Source organism: Macaca fascicularis, chromosome 18 (assembly GCF_037993035.2).
Source record: "Macaca fascicularis isolate 582-1 chromosome 18, T2T-MFA8v1.1".
Classification (NCBI taxonomy): Eukaryota; Metazoa; Chordata; class Mammalia; order Primates; family Cercopithecidae; genus Macaca; species Macaca fascicularis.
Window position 1 is genome coordinate 78,086,007 of NC_088392.1, and position 15,549 is coordinate 78,101,555.

Here is a 15,549-nt window from a genome sequence, read left to right on the forward strand (position 1 = left end):
GACATTAAAATATTCCTCCTCTTTCCAACTACTGATCTGTGTGAGGCAGTATTTTCTTCATATATTATTATTATTATTATTTTGAGACAGAGTCTCACTCTGTCACCCAGGCTGGAGTGCGATGTCTTAGCATTTTACAAAGTTTGAGGCAGACTTTTTTTTGAGTCAGAGTCTCACTCTGTCACCCTGGCTGGAGTGCAGTGGTGTGCTCTCAGCTCACTGCAGCCTCTGCCTTCCGGGTTCAAGTGATTGTCCTGCCTCAGCCTCCTGAGTAGCTGGGATTACGGGCGTGTGCCACCACCCCGGCTGATTTTTGTATTTTTAGTAGAGATGCCATGTTGGCCAGGCTGGTCTCGAACTCCTGGCCTCAAGTGATCTGCCCGCCTCAGCTCCCAAAGTGCTGGGATTACAGGCATGAGCCACCATGCCTGGCCTGAATTTGCTTTTTCATCTATGATAATAAGCTCCTCCCCCAAACAGATGGGAATTGAACTCAGACAAGTTTTAATTTGCACCCATTTGCAAAGGTAGGTTTGCATTTTTCATTCACTTTCCCTTTTATATATTTATGTGTGCAGAGGACAAAATGCAGAAGACACAAAGGATGAAGAGCGAGAAACAATGCCCTGGTTCCATCTCCCTCAGCTCTGCCATTCCTCTTCCCAGGAGCACCGGTCACTTGTAATGCCCTCAGAGCTCTTGGGTTCATCCAGCATGGGCTCCGCCCTGCCTGTGCAGGTACCAGACCATCTGCATCCAGGGGGACGTGGAGCCACACGCATGCAGGCAACAAGGAGAGGGCCTGTCACTGACTGAGGCTGGGCCCCTGGGGCAGGGGTTTCATCAGAGCCCTAGGTCTGCTCTGTCTCCAGAGAAACCTCCCCAGTGGCAGAGGCCCAAGTCCTGCACCCACTGCAGCAGGGCAGGGCTGCAGCCAGGTGAGCAGAGGGCAGAATCCTCCCCCGGAATACATTAGACCCAGTGGTGACATTAGTTCACGCTCAGTGCTCTGTTCACAATCTCTGGTCCTCACAACGGCCCTGTTAGCGGCTTAGGTGCGGGCATGCAGTGAGAAGGTGGGTGCTGGAACTTGTACCCAGGCTTGTCTGACACCAGAGCCCATGCTCTCCACCACAGCCATGTCTCTAACCTCCCCCTAGTGCTTGGTGCGACTGCAAGGACTTTCTTTTCCCTTCTCCCCTTAACTGTCATGATAAAGTGACAACATCTCAGGCAAATTTAAAAATTCCCTGAAGGAATCAGCTGGTTGGCGCTGAACTTTGCAGGGTGCCTTGAACACTGTGGGCTGGAGTCTGAATGAATGCATTGCTTTCCTCATGCAACAGTATTGTTTGAGCCACCGTAAACCCACAAGAGTTTTGCTGGGTGCTGAGTTTCTGCGAGTTTTCATCATCTGTGCTAATGCTCCTCTTGCTGAGCATGATAACCTGGAGCATGGCCTGTATTGAATTCCACTTGGTGGCTGCTGCAGGACTGAAACTTGAGGGTAGGTTAAGGGAAGCAATGGGGATGAGCTGAGCTTTCACCGGGTGGCACCTGGCTCTGGATGCTGATGTGTTTGGATCAGCGGTAGAAAACAAGCCAATAGAATGATGGGTTAGACAGTTTCCACTGCACACAGCACTTGGGCGTTGTCCATGCTGTAAATCTTTATTTTTTCCACTTTGGTGTGAGTGGGATCACTTCCATTGGAGCTAATCCAGAAATTGCCAAGTCAGTGGGAATTGTGAGTCTACAAGTTAGGAATAAATTGAGCTTAACATGCAATGTATTGGAAATGATCCTAGATCCTGGATCCTTCCTCTTCCCAAACAGTGAGCTGTGAGGGAGTCATTCCTCCCACCAGGTTAGAACCATATGATGTGTGCAGATGTGGCATATATGGTGTATGCTCTGAGGGACAAACCCTTGCCTATCCTCCATGGATGCACATTAGGAAGGCTTTGATAGGACACTAATGTCTTGACTCTATCACAATAATTGAATCATTATTAGTATCCACAGGCATTCGGTATCCACAGGCATTCTGGAAGCCCAGGTTCTCCTTCATTTTGCTTAGTAGCTTGGCCTAGAATTCTCATTCCTATTCTCTGCCTGGAGACCCAGCCCAAACTCCAAGCTTCATTCCATTTTCCTGGGCCCTGGTTCCCTCCAGGATTCGGTCCACAGGTGGGTGTGGACAAGACTGCTGGGACCACGGCCTTGGTTCCCTGCTCTGTTGATGAGGTTCTTGGGCTCAGACACCATCTGAAACCCTTCTGCAACCAGCCTCTCCATTGTCTGCAAACCCTTGCCCATCCTTCCCTCAGAGACCTTGTACCCTTGTTTTCTAGTGATCCTTGAAATTTGAGGCAATAGCTATTAGAAAGAAGAGACTAGAAAAAAATAGGAGGCATCGTTACTGGGGAGGGAGGGCTTGGTTGGTAAAAATAGGTGAATTTTGCTGGCATGGGTCAAATTCCTCCTAACTGAAAAGAGGGGAGTATCTATTAATACAAATGCAAAGAGGGGAGAAAATGTGTTCTGTTATATGGGAGAGGTGTGCCCCATAGTCGGGAACCTGTGCCCAGTTATGTGAGATGGAAGCTGGGGGGCAGGGTGGCGGGGAGCAGGGAGGGAGGGAGGGAGGAAGAAGGGAGGGAGGAAGAAGGGAGGGAGGGAGGGAGGGAAGGAAGGAAGGAAGGGAGGGAGGGAGGGAGGAAGGAAGGAAAGCAGGCAGGCAGGCTAAACTAAGGTCATACACTCAGGTCCTCAGGTACATAAGAGCTAGTATCTATCGCACTCTAAATACTGACACTGGACGAACTCCTTCCCTGCGCTGTCACAGCCCTGTGAGGTGTTGCTCTTCCTGTCACTATTGTGCAAATGAGATGGAAGCCTGGAGAAGTTAAGTACTTGCTCAGGGCCCCGCAGCCAGTAAGTGGCAGGACCTGTGCTTACCTCCTGGCCCATGGACTCTAGCGATTGTGCTGTGAGGCCACCACGCCCGCTGCCTTTCCTGAACAGGGACAGGATGCGTTGCATATCTAACTAGGAGAGCATGGGCTAAAACTCGCGAGTTTAAGTTGTGAGTGAGCTAAGGGTGAGCCGAGAGGATGATTGTGGCCGGTTTTGTTTACTGGAGTGTGGGTGTCCTGAACAAGGAAGGGGGAGTCCTTGTCCCTGAGGCACTGTTTAACCTGGAGGGTGGTTCCCAGTGCTGGGGGCTCTGGTGTGGTGCTGGATGTCATGCGACTGCTTTGGCGACATTTGAAAAATGGCTGAGGAGCTTCGAGTATGGGACTTTTGAATTCTTTGTCATAGGAGGTGTTTAAACAGAGCTGAGTGGCCACTTCACAGGGGCATGGATACGAAGGCGCTTTCTAAAGCCCAGCATAGCATTTTACACGGGAACATTTTGATCAGTGGTGGAGGGAGACGGCAGGCATGGTCCTGGGCTGAGATGTCTGCCAAGCACCTGCCAGGAGCCACCCAACAGGAAGCATCCCTGGCAGGCTTTTTTTTTTTTTTTTTTTTTTAGATTCAGGAGATGCATGTGCAGGTTTATTACATGGGCATATTGTATAATGCTGAGGTTTGGGCTTCTAATGTTACTGTTGCCCAAGTAGTGAACATAGTACCTCATAGTACCTGATAGGTAGTTTTTCAACCCTTGCTGTCCTCCCTGCCTCCCGCATTTTGGAATCCCCAGTGTTTATTGTTCCCATCTTTGTGTCCGAATGTACCCAAGGTTTCGCTCCCACTTGTAAGTAAGAACATGTGGTATTTAGTTTTCTGTTCCTGCATTAATTCACTTATGATAACGACCTCCAGCTCCATCCATGTTGCAAAGGACATGATCCTTTTTATGGCTGCATAGTATTCCATGGTGTATATGCATCGCATTTTCTTTATCCAGTCCACTGTTGATGGGCACCTGAGCTGACTGTGTGTCTTTGTAATTTCAAGCAGTCTTTTAATGTTTAGCTAGAAAAGTCATTGCTTTGTCTTTCCCGTGTAAACCTCTTAGAAGATCTAGGCTACTGAACATTGAAATGAAATGTTGAAGGTGTTTTGAAGCATTCTTTCTTTTGGGGTAGGCTTCAACCTCATACGTTTGTTCAAATTTGTTGAAGAGAATAGTTCAAAATAGTCTGGCCTTTTATGTAAGTTTAAGTCTAAGTGTTTGAAATCGGAGAGCCAGATGAGGAGTTGGACCTAAGGTCTGTTTCTAACGCTGGCTCCACAGGGCTCAGACCTTCACAAGGTGGGGCACGGTTGGGGACAGGTGGGAAATGTGGCGAGCGACTTGAAGACGTGTACCTGGCAGCTGGGGAGGCTCTCTGCAGGCGTGGAGGGGTGAATTGTCAGTGAAGGTGAGGAACAGCAGAAAGGAGAGGCAGGCAGGGTGCAGAAAGGACCCCAGATAGGATGGACAAAGCGGGGCCGCAGGGGCCACCCCTGTGGGGAAGCAGTGGGGCGGGGAAGGACTCGAGTCTCTGGCACCTCAGCACTGTGTGCCAGATGAGAGACAAGTTGTATGTGGCTTTATTCTCTCCATATCCATTTCTTTTTGTTTTGTTTTGTTTTTACAAAGTATTTAGCATTTAATGAACCTCCTTCCATGTGGCTTCAAGCCACCAGGACACAGGCCCCCCCCAGCATTCTTAATCTTCTCCTCAGCTCATCAGAATTGGGCCTTCACCATGACAGCCTGCTTTGGGAGCTTTGCCTTTCCCAGAACTTTATCGTAGCCTAGTTGTACCATAGCAGTGATGGGAGGAGCCTTTTGGTGGTGGTGGTGGTGGTGGTGGTGGTGGTGGTGGTGGTGGTGGTGATGGTGGTGGTGGTGGTGGTGGTGGTGGTGGTGGTGGTGGTGTTTTTTTTTTTTTTGAGATGGAGTCACTTTCTGTCATCCAGGCTGGTGTGCAGTGGCGCAATCTCGGCTCACTGCAACCTCTGCCTCCCGGGTTCAAGTGATTCTCATGTCTCAGCCTCTCAAGCAGCTGGGATTATAGGCGCCTGCCACCATGCCTGCCTAATTTTTGTGTTTTTAGTAGAGACGGGGTTTCACCATGTTGGCCAGGCTGTCTGGAACTCCTGACCTCAAGTGGTCCGCCTGCCTCTGCCTCCCAAAGTGTAGGGATTATAGGCGTGAGCCCCCGCACCCGGCCCTCTGTCTTGCTTTTAGCAGCATTCACCTGTGTCTGCTCGCTGGCCAGAGTCCACAGCTTGTCAAAGTTGACAGTTGGGCTGAAGCTCTGTTTCCTCTTCAAGTGGTAATGCCTCACACCTACTTTCCCACATAAGCTGGGTGACATTTGTCAAAGCTGATCCTGTGGCGATGCACACCACCAGCATTACCACAGCCTCCACGCTGCTTCCGCACTTGGTGACGTGGCTGTGGCTGTGGCTGTGGCTGTGGCTCGCGTGGCCCTGAAGTTTCCGGCTTTTCCTCAGTCTGGATGGCATGCCAGACGAAAGAGAAAGGTTTCTACAAAGTCTCTGAAGGTATTGAGCACCTATTTCTTCTTTTAAAAATGGGTAAGCTGAGCACCGTTGTGCATGCCCGTAATCCCAGCTACTCGGGAGGCTGAGGTGGGAGGGATCGCTTAAACTCAGGAGTTCGAGATCAGCTTGGGCAAAGGGCAATTTTTCTTTCATTATCATTTTGATGTAGAAAATCAGTAACATCTTCTTTGCCAATATGAAAGCGTGTTTTTCTTTAAGCAGAGTCTTGCTATCAGCCAGGTTGGAGTGCCACGGTGAGGTCATAGCTTACTGCAGTCTTGAACTCCTGAGCACAAGGGATCCTCCTGCCTCATCCTCCTGAGTAGGTGGGACAACAGACATGCACCACCACGCCTGGCTAATTTTTAAAATTTTTGCAGAGATGGGGTCTCACTAGGTTGCCCCGGCTGGTCTGGAACTCCTGGGCTCACACAACCCTCCTGCCTCAGCCTCCTGAGTAGCTGGGATCACAGGTACACACCACCATGCCTGGCTAATTTTTTATTAAAAAAAATTTTTTAGAAGATCTTTCTAGGTTGCCCAGACTGGTCTTGAACTACTTGCCTCAAGTGATCCTCTCCCCTCAGCTTCCCAAAGTGATGGGATTACAGATGTGAGCCACCATGCCTAGCCTGAAAACATTTCCTTTTGATTCTAGCATTTAGATCCTAAACCTAAAACTGTTGCCCTAGAATTGCACTGCCCACTTTTGCTGCTAATCTCATTCCCTGTCCAGACCTTTGAGGACCAGAGTTGGCTGGGCCTCCCTCCCACATGATGCTCAGGGTGCTGGATGCTGGAGCGCAGGGACTTTCTCTGGTGACTGTGGGGAAGTCCCTGCCCTCCTACCTCCCTTTTTTTCATTTGTTGATTGGCAGAGCTGAGATTTCCCAGCGTATGTGAATTTGGTTTTGTTCATTTGTAAACCCCTTGATGACTCCGTACATCAAAATAATGGCATTCCTCTTGGGAGTATTTTGTGATTATTTCCTCACTGTGTAATATCACATCAAATATCCAAAGTCAATTCAGCAAATGTTTATTAATAATAAGATTTGCCGAAAGCAATAGAAGTCTTAAGTGAGTTATGCCTACAGTTTCTAAAAAGCCTTCAGATTGTGGTGGTAAAACAACTTGCTTTGTAAATTTTGTGTAATTTGTATTAGAAGATGCTAATTTATTTTAAAAGCACAGGACTCTTCTGTGGTAAATTTCCAAGTCTGCCCCTGTCATTGGAAAAGCTTTTGGTGTGAGTGTTCTCGGATGTAATTGGGTGGTGGGGCAAGGACTCCTTATTTTTGTTTTCAAATATGTATTATCTCTTTCAAATAGCTATTAAAATTTATTACATATTTACACTTATAAATGTTTTATGTACCAATTTTAAAAATGGATCAATAGATTTCTGTGTCTAGCAGAGAATCGGTTAATGAGTTTTGAATAGTGTGCCAAGGTGACTCAGCTTTATGACTTTCCATGGATGACAGATTCTGCCCCTGCGACAAGGTCAAGCCCATAAAAATTCCAATCGGATACCATAAAAAGGACAGTTTCGTATGTCAGTTTAATTCTATCGCAGTCTCTTCTGTCAGCATAGCTGGCGATTCCATCTGTTTCAGTTTAAGATTCACTCCAACCATGCCTCTGTAGTAGGTGACACACACACACACGTGCACACACCCACCCACACCCACAGTTTCTTTATGTAACATACATGATGTAAATATGTAATATAAATATATTGTTATATAGAATATAAATATATTTACATTGTAGTAGAGGCTGAGTCAGTGATATAATAGAGCATCTGCAATTCAATATTTAGAGTATAAAGCTGTTTTTCCTTTGTGAAACTATTTGTTTTCCATACACTGCTTGGTGTTGGGTGGGGAAATAATGTAGTTACTTATCTGCTACACTAATGAGCAGATGACTGTCCTCCTCTCCTGCGGCTCTTCTGCAGAAATGAGTCGCCACAGTGAATTGCTTGTGTTTATTATTCTGGTCATGGGTTAGCACCAGGTGTCACAGTGAATCAATCTTGGATTGGTAATAGGTTGTCACGAAGGCAGAAAATTGCAGGCTAGAGAAAATTGTCCTATGCCCATTATATAATCTCAAGTAATGATGGTTGGTTATGCATGGAGGGGCTGAAACAGTCCATAGCATAAGGAAACCAAGCAGGGGTCTCTAAATAGGTCAGAGGGTTCTAACAGATACCCCACCCCCTTCTGCTTCTTTGAAAAGCTCTTGTTACTGAATGGTCATAAAGAGAGTTTTGTCTGCCTCCCACGCTAACCAACAAGACAGGCTTACCAACAACGTGGTTCTGGCAGGCAGCCAGCCGGCCGGCATTTCAATGATGCTTGCTGCTGTGGCAACCCCACGGGCCTTTCATGGGTGAGCGTGGACTCAGCAGCTGAAGGCCAACTGCAACGTGGAAGGCAGCAGTGCCAGCACAGTCCTGGTTCCAATGACTTAATGACGCCTGGGCCACTGCAAGACCAGCGTGGCAGACAGACCCCCTGGCGAGGAGCTACATGTGGGGTGGGTGGTGGGATATTGTGAAATGTATATTTGGTCTTCACCCCTGTTTCCCAAAACCCTTAGAATCTCTGGAGTGAAGACTATTTTTTGCCTGCTCGTGATTGACTGATAGCTGGCGGGTCCCCAGGTTGGCAGCTTTAGGATGGGGCTGGACACAGGAAAGACCAAGGCAAGATGGGAGGGTTGGGACTTTTAGCCCCACCACCAACCTCCAGGGAAGGGACTTCCAGGGAGGGGAAGGGGCTGAAGGTTGAGTTGATCCCTAGTGGCCACTGGTTTAATCAGGCATGCCTATATCATGAAGTTTCCATACAAACCCAAAAGGGTGAGTTCGGAGAGCTTCTGGATAGCTGAACATGTGGAAGCTCCTGGAGGGTGGCCGCAGGGGTGCACTGGGGAGGGCATGGAAGTCCACATCCCTTCCCACAAGCCTTGCCCTACAAGTCTCTTCATCTGCATCCTGTGTAACATCCTTTATAATAAACTGGTGAACGTCAGTAAGTGTTTCCCGGGGTTCTGTGAGCCACTCTAGCAAATTAACCAAATCTGAGAAAGGGGTCACGGGGACCCTGATTTGCAGCCAATCAGTCAGAAGCACAGGACACTTTCCTCCTTGTGCTGGGCCTCTGGAGTGGGAGAAGGCCTCCTTGGAGGACTCAGCCTCCCACTGTGGGATCTAACATTATCTCCGGGCAGGTAGCTTCACAAATGAGTTGAACTAGAGGAGACTCGGCTGGTGTCCGCTGAAGAATCAATGGCTTGCTTGGTGTGCGGGGAAAACCTCCTGTACATTTGGTCACAGAAGCATTTTGTGTTGTGAGAATAGAGTAGGAGAGAAAACATTTTGTTTTTCTACTCAGGTGTCATGTTCCAAATAAAAACATTGGAAAGAATATGAGTTTAAAGAGACGGATTGTAATGCGTGATCTAGTGGCATATTATATAAATAAATCTCGTAAATTTGGATTTCACTGCCTTAGAATTTGTAAGAATTCAGCCGGGTGCAGTGGCTCACACCCATAATCCCAGCACTTTGGGAGACTGAAGCGGGCAGATCACAAGGTCAGGAGATCGAGACCATCCTGGCTAACATGGTGAAACTCCGTCTCTACTAAAAATTAAAAAAAAAAAAAAAAAATTAGCTGGGTGTGGTGGTGGGCACCTGTAGTCCTGGCTACTTGGGAGGCTGAGGCAGGAGAATGGCGTGAACCTGGGAGGCGGAGCTTGCAGTGAGCCGAGATCGAGCCACTGCACTCCAACCTGGGCGATAAAGTGAGACTCCGTCTCAAAAAAAAAAAAAAAGAATTAGTACGAATTCAGACTCAGGGTCCAGGATGAATTTACTGCTTGAGAAGATGTAATGTGCTACAAGAAAAAAAAAAGTAAATCAAACAAACTATCCAGATGATCTCAGCCTGTGGAGAGTAAAGCACAGGTTTTTAAGTTTCTTAGATACACCGCATTGATGAGGATACAGGCTAAGCTGCTGAAACAGGAGATCGCAGAGTATAGTGACTTCAGCTTTTTCAGTCCTCTTGGTGTCTGGTTCAGGGCTCGTTTGGTGGCTTGTGGGGTCATCACATTGTATACTCTTCTGTCCTGTGTGCCAGCACCTGGTCACATGGCCACCCCTGACTGCAAGGAAGATGGGAAAATGTCATTGTAAGCTGGGTAACCAAGGGCCCAGCTAAAACTCAGGGTTCTTTTTCTAATAGTTGAAAGGGAGAGTGAGTATCACAGAGCCCCAGCAATTTCTCTCCTAAGCATCTTTTATTTTCCAATGAGGACACTGCCAGGCCAGTTGTGTCTTCCTTGACTAGAGCTTTGATCTGCAAACTTGCAGCTGATTGTTACCTTAGACCCTGGGGTGACGAGAGGAGCTCCATGATTCTAGTTAGACCAGCCTAACGGATGAATTGTGACTCCTCACTTGCTGTTTGTGTGGCCTTCAGTTGCGCTGTTGAGACTCTCTGACATTCCGATTCACTGGTAATGATAACTGTCTCACAAAGTCATTGTAACAAGTATTGTGAGAACATCCAGGATAATGCCAGTCACATGGTAAGTTTTCAGTAAAAGTTCATTTGTTCCTTCTTCTCTAGAATGAATCATAGAAACCATCTACTTACCTAATGTTTCCAGTGAAACAAGCTAGTTTGCTCAGAACCTGATTTAATTTGCATTATTGCATCAGGATGACCTCTCTTTACAGTAAAGTTATTTATGCTTCTCCAAAGGCAAAATTTAAAATTATTTTGACTGGGCGTGGTGGCTCATGCCTGTAATCCCTGCACTTTGGGAGGCTGAGGACGGTGGATCACTTGAGGTCAGGAGTTCAAGACCCACCTGGTAACATGGTGAAACCCTGTCTCTACTAAAAATGCAAAAATTAGCTGGGCGTGGTGGCGCACACCTGTAATCCCAGCTACTCAGGAGGCTGAGGCAAGAGAATTGCTTGAACCCGGAAGGTGGAGGTTGCAGCGAGCCGAGATTGCACCACTGCACTCCAGCCTGGGTGACAGAGTGAGACTCCATCTCAAAAAAAAAAAAAAAAAAAGCTGTTGGTGGGTTAATGTTACCCAGAAGCAGGTCATACTATGCTCACACGTCTTCTGTCCACATCATACCAATGCTAGAATAAAGGGGGCAAACAGAAAAACAGGTTTTCTTGGGAAATGATGTATGGAAGTTGCTGCACAGGGGTCTCTAACGGCAGAGGTGCCTCCAGGGGGCTTTGATATGGTCAGCAGTAGCAGCGCACACCGCAGTGCCTTCCTTGCTTGTAGTAAGTGGCCTCTGGGTTCTTAAAGCAAGACCCTATTGTGTAAGATGCTGGACTTGGGGAAACCCCTGGCAGGGGCTGCATTGAGGCTGGCGGCTCCTGCGGGGGCACTGCGTGCTGCACAGTGTAAGAGGTAGCCGCTCTAGGCCCACCACGGTGGCTCACGCCTCTGATCCCAGCACTTTGGAAGGCCGAGGTGGGCGGATCACTTGAGGTCAGGTGTTCGAGATCAGTCCAGCCAACATGGTGAAACCCCATCTCCACTAAAAACACAAAAATTAGCCAGGTGTGGTGGTGGGTGCCTGTAATCCCAGCTACTTGGGAGGCTGAGGCAGGAGAATCGCTTGAACCTGGGGGGCAGAGGTTGCAGTGAGCCGAGATAACGCCACTGCACTCCAGCCTGGGCAACAGAGTAAAACTCCATCTCAAAAAAAAAAAAAAAAAAAAAAGAGGCAACTGCTCTGGATGCCCCGGATTGTGGCGAACTTCAGAATTGGGTGTTGGTGTGTCGGTGCTAAGTGACCAAGACAAAACCACTGTGGATGTATCACAAGGGCTGGAGTCACAGAGTCAGAGCTGATGGGGCTTTCCTGCCAGCCGTGCACCATCTGTCCAGTGGGAAGTCCTTTCTGTGCTGGGAGGAAGGCGCCGGTAGGACCCCTTGTCCTGCGCCAGTGCCAGCCTCTCTCAGCCCGTGTGCGGCCCGTACATGTCCACGGCAGCCCTCAGCTGGATCTCAGAGCTGTGGGCAGGGGTGGAGGCTACTGCTAGGCCATCCTGCTGCTCCAGCAGCCCCCTCAGGGACACTTGACTTTTCCCGTGAACCCAGGCCTGCCATCCAGGGTGGAGATTTCATTTGGAAATGCTCGCCTCACTTCCTGTGCGGTTCCTCTGTCTCTTTTATGAGCGGGACATACCCCTCATCCACTGCCTCATCCAGGTTTCCTGGTGTGGCAGCGTCCCCAGGGACCCAGAGCGAGCCAGGGAAAGTGAGTCAGTGGCTTCCCAAAGTGGCTGCCTGGCCTGTGGTGTCACAGGGCTGCTGCTCTCTGCCCTTTGTCCTGTCTCACGGTGTCCCCAGCCCTCCCAGCACAGGCCGCTGAGAAGACAGAGTTGAGTTGACTGTCACTGTGGTCTCCGGGAAGACCACTAGGCAAAGCGCTGGCAGGTCTCTGAGTGGGAAGGCAAGGTCAGACTGGGTTGAGAATTGCAGCTTTGATTGAAGGCGGTCTTTCAAAGCAGGCTCTTGGTGAGGATTGGGTAAGAATCGCGATATTGCAGCGCAGAGTTGGTGGAAACAGCAAGCAAGGGTTTCGAGAACTTCAAAGACTCCTGGGGCAAACTTCTGCTGCTTCCTACTGCAGAGTAGATGGGCCTTCAGGGAAGTTGCTGGCAGGAACAGTCCTCCCATTTGTCTGGGTGGATGGTCCGGAAGAGCAAAGACATGCTAATGAGACAGAGGAATAGCAAGTCCCGTTCATGCAGACAGGAAGGGACCTCAGTTCTCAGCGCCAGCCTGAGTGTGGGGGCTGCTTGGCTCGGCCTGTTTCCCCGCTAGGGACGTTCTATGCGTTTTCTTCTTCGTGGCTTTTTGTTTTCTAATAAAAGATGTTTCTATTCATAAATGTTGTAGATGAGGATAATGTCCATTTATTTTATTTTGGAGGGGCGGGGATGGGGAAGGCTGAGGAAGGGGGCTGTCTGATTGCTGGCTCATGCCCAATTACAGTTTATTTCCTCCCTGAGTGCCCTGTTTGATGTGGGAAGGAAAGGGAATGAAATCCTTCTCTTTTACGCCTGAGCAGTGCAGACAGCCTTCTCCAGAGAGTTTGGCTTGACCTGTTGAGAGTGCTTTCTCCCTGGCGAAAAGGAACAGGAAAGCTCACGGCAGCGAGTGGCACAGGGGTGGAGCCACAACGTGGCTCTTTCTCCTTCTCCTTTTCCTTCTTCTTCTTTTTCTAAAAAATCCAGTCCACTAAAGCACGAATGTGTTTCAGAGTCGCAAGTGAAGTATAGCAGGACTTTAAAAAACCAAAGCTGTGTTTCAACGTGTTGATATTCTCGGACTGTAGCAAACACAGTTTGGACTTGTCCATTTAGAAAGCGGTGTCAACAGGCTCTGAAATGCCATTGTACCAAGGGAAATGAGGACATGTGGCAAAGCTTTAAGAATTCAGCCCCTAGACTTACTTTTGATTGATTGAAAAAGTTGTGCTTGAAATAATTTATTTTCTTGAGTTTTTTGATTTTTATTTCTTCAGTTCTATCTGGTCACCTTACCTGTGTGGGCATGACCAGCACCTGAGGAAGAATGATTAACAGATGCACAAATAACTTAAATGTACTTGAAAGCTATAAAGCAATATGTGTTACTGAAAATAAACAGATAGTGTAATACCTGGATTATAAACATCTCCATCACTTGAAAATAAAGTATTGCCTTAATTCAAATAATAATACCTCAATGTTTACATAGTGCCTATCTGAAAAGTATTTAAAGTTACTGTTGTTTTCTAGATTTCCTGGTGGGTTGATTCACTGGAGCGCTAGTTGGTTAGGGAGGTAGCACCCGAGCTGCCACCCTGTCACAGCTCCCAGATGGACATGGAGTTGGGTGCTGGGTGGGTTTGGGAAATCTTCTGGGTCCGGCCCTCCCGGATATGCTTCCTGTCCTGGGGCTTCAGGGGATCTGCGTTCTCAGGCCACATGCAAAACCAGTTGTTAGTCATCCCTGACACACTCTGAGTCACCAGCACCCTCTGGGAAGCCACAGGGAGACCTTGGCTGAAGCCACCGCAGCACCATGTTTCGCCATCTTGCAGCCAAGTCTGTTTATTTGGCATCTCCAGGACCTCACTCTTTTGAGTGTTGGTCTCAGTTTGCAGACAGATGTAACTGTGGACTCCCGGGTGCGGTCTGTGCCTGTTGGGAAGGTGGTGCTCAAATACTCGTACATTCATAATAGCCAAAAGGTGGAAGCAGCCCAAATGCCTGTGATGAATGGATGAGCAAATTGTGATATATACATACAATGAAAAACTATTCAGCTATAAAAAGGAATAAAATACCGATACATGCTACAATGTGGATGAACCTTGAAAACATTATACTGAATGAAAGAAACCAGACACAAAAGGTCACATATGGTGTGATTCCATTCATAGGGCTTGTGCAGAGGAAGTTGGTACATGGAGACTAAGTAGATTTGTGATTGCCAGGGGTGGAGAAGGGGCAATGGGGAATAACCGCTTAATGAACATGGAGTGATTTAGGGTGAAGAAAGTGTTTTGGGGTTAAATAAGGGTGTGGATGTGCTCAGCGGCACTGAGGTGTTCACTTTGAAATGGTTAATTTTATGCTATGTGAATTGCAGCACATACAAAAATTGATATGGTTTAAATGTGCGTAATTAGTTCCTAGCAGGAAGAGGGTTTAGATCAACAGTATTAAATATTTTCCTACTGAAAACACACGGCACATATAACACCTACAGTCAGCGGCATCCACACAGGAGACACACTCCCAGGAGCTCCCAGGATTATGCACGATTTACGTGAGTTTCCTGAATGCCACTTCATCAGCTTTGTTACGTTAACGCTGATTAATTACAAGTTACTCGTGGCGTATCTTGCAGAAGCAGGGTGAGGGGATTAGGTGATGGTCATTCTAACTTTTGATAATTTTGAGGGACAGCAGTGTAGAGAGAAAATACTAGTGTAAAAAGTTACATTTATCTGGGTGCAGTGGCTCAAGCCTGTAATCTCAGCACCTTGGGAGGCTGAAGCAGGAGGATCGCTTGAGCACAGGAGTTCGAGACCAGCCTGGACAACACTGAAACCCTCTCTACCCACTACCCCAAAATAATAATAATAAGTAGCCAGGTATGGTGGCATGCGCCTGTAGTCCCAGCTACTCGGGTGGCTGAGGTGGGAGGATTGCTTGAGCCCAGAAAGTTGAGGCTACAGTAAGCCATGATTGCACCACTGCACTCCAGCCTTCGTGACAGAGCGAGACCCTGTTTCAAAAACAAAAAAGCTATATTTATATAGAGAAGCCTAAAGAATACAAAATGTGTACCCTAATTCCTCTGCTTAGATCACATCTGTTGACATTTAAAAATAAATATAAGGAGGCCAGATGTGGTGGCTCATGCCTGTAATCCCAGCACTTTGGGAGGTCGAGACGGGTGGATCACAAGGTCAGGAGTTCGAGACCAGCCTGACCAATATGATGAAACCTGGTCTCTAATAAAAACACAAAAATTAGCCGAGTGTGTAATCCCAGCTACTCGGGAGGCTGAGGCAGGAGAATCACTTGAACCCGGGAGGTGGAGGTTGCAGTGAGCCGAGTTTGTGCCACTGCACTCCAGCCTGGGTGACAGAGTGAGACTCTGTCTCAATAATAATAATAATAAATATAAGAAATATATTGTGTAGAATTACAAGATTCAAATAGTGTAGAAAGGTACAGACTGGAGAGTGAAGGCTTCTCAACTTAGTACAGTTGCTGTTAATACGTTCTCGTGATTTCTGTTTGTTTTCTTCAAAGAACCATTTTATGGTTATGTGCATATGCTTACACAATTAAAAATAATAGAGGTGTCATTACAGATTTGCATATGGCTTTTTCACTTGATACACCTTGAAGCCTTTTCTATACGTATCAGCATCTAAGGATATACTTTATTCATTTAAGTGGCTGCAGCATCA

The 15,549-nt window shown here is 47.6% G+C and overlaps 1 protein-coding gene and 1 pseudogene across 2 annotated transcripts in view; one reads left to right on the forward strand and one right to left on the reverse strand.

Moving 5' to 3' along the window:
- Window positions 1-15,549, forward strand: part of RAB31 (RAB31, member RAS oncogene family) — a 151,515-nt gene that overhangs the window by 22,197 nt on the left and 113,769 nt on the right. The gene's annotated exons all lie outside the window — the stretch shown is intronic.
- Window positions 3,524-5,472, reverse strand: LOC123570048 (large ribosomal subunit protein uL15-like; annotated as a pseudogene).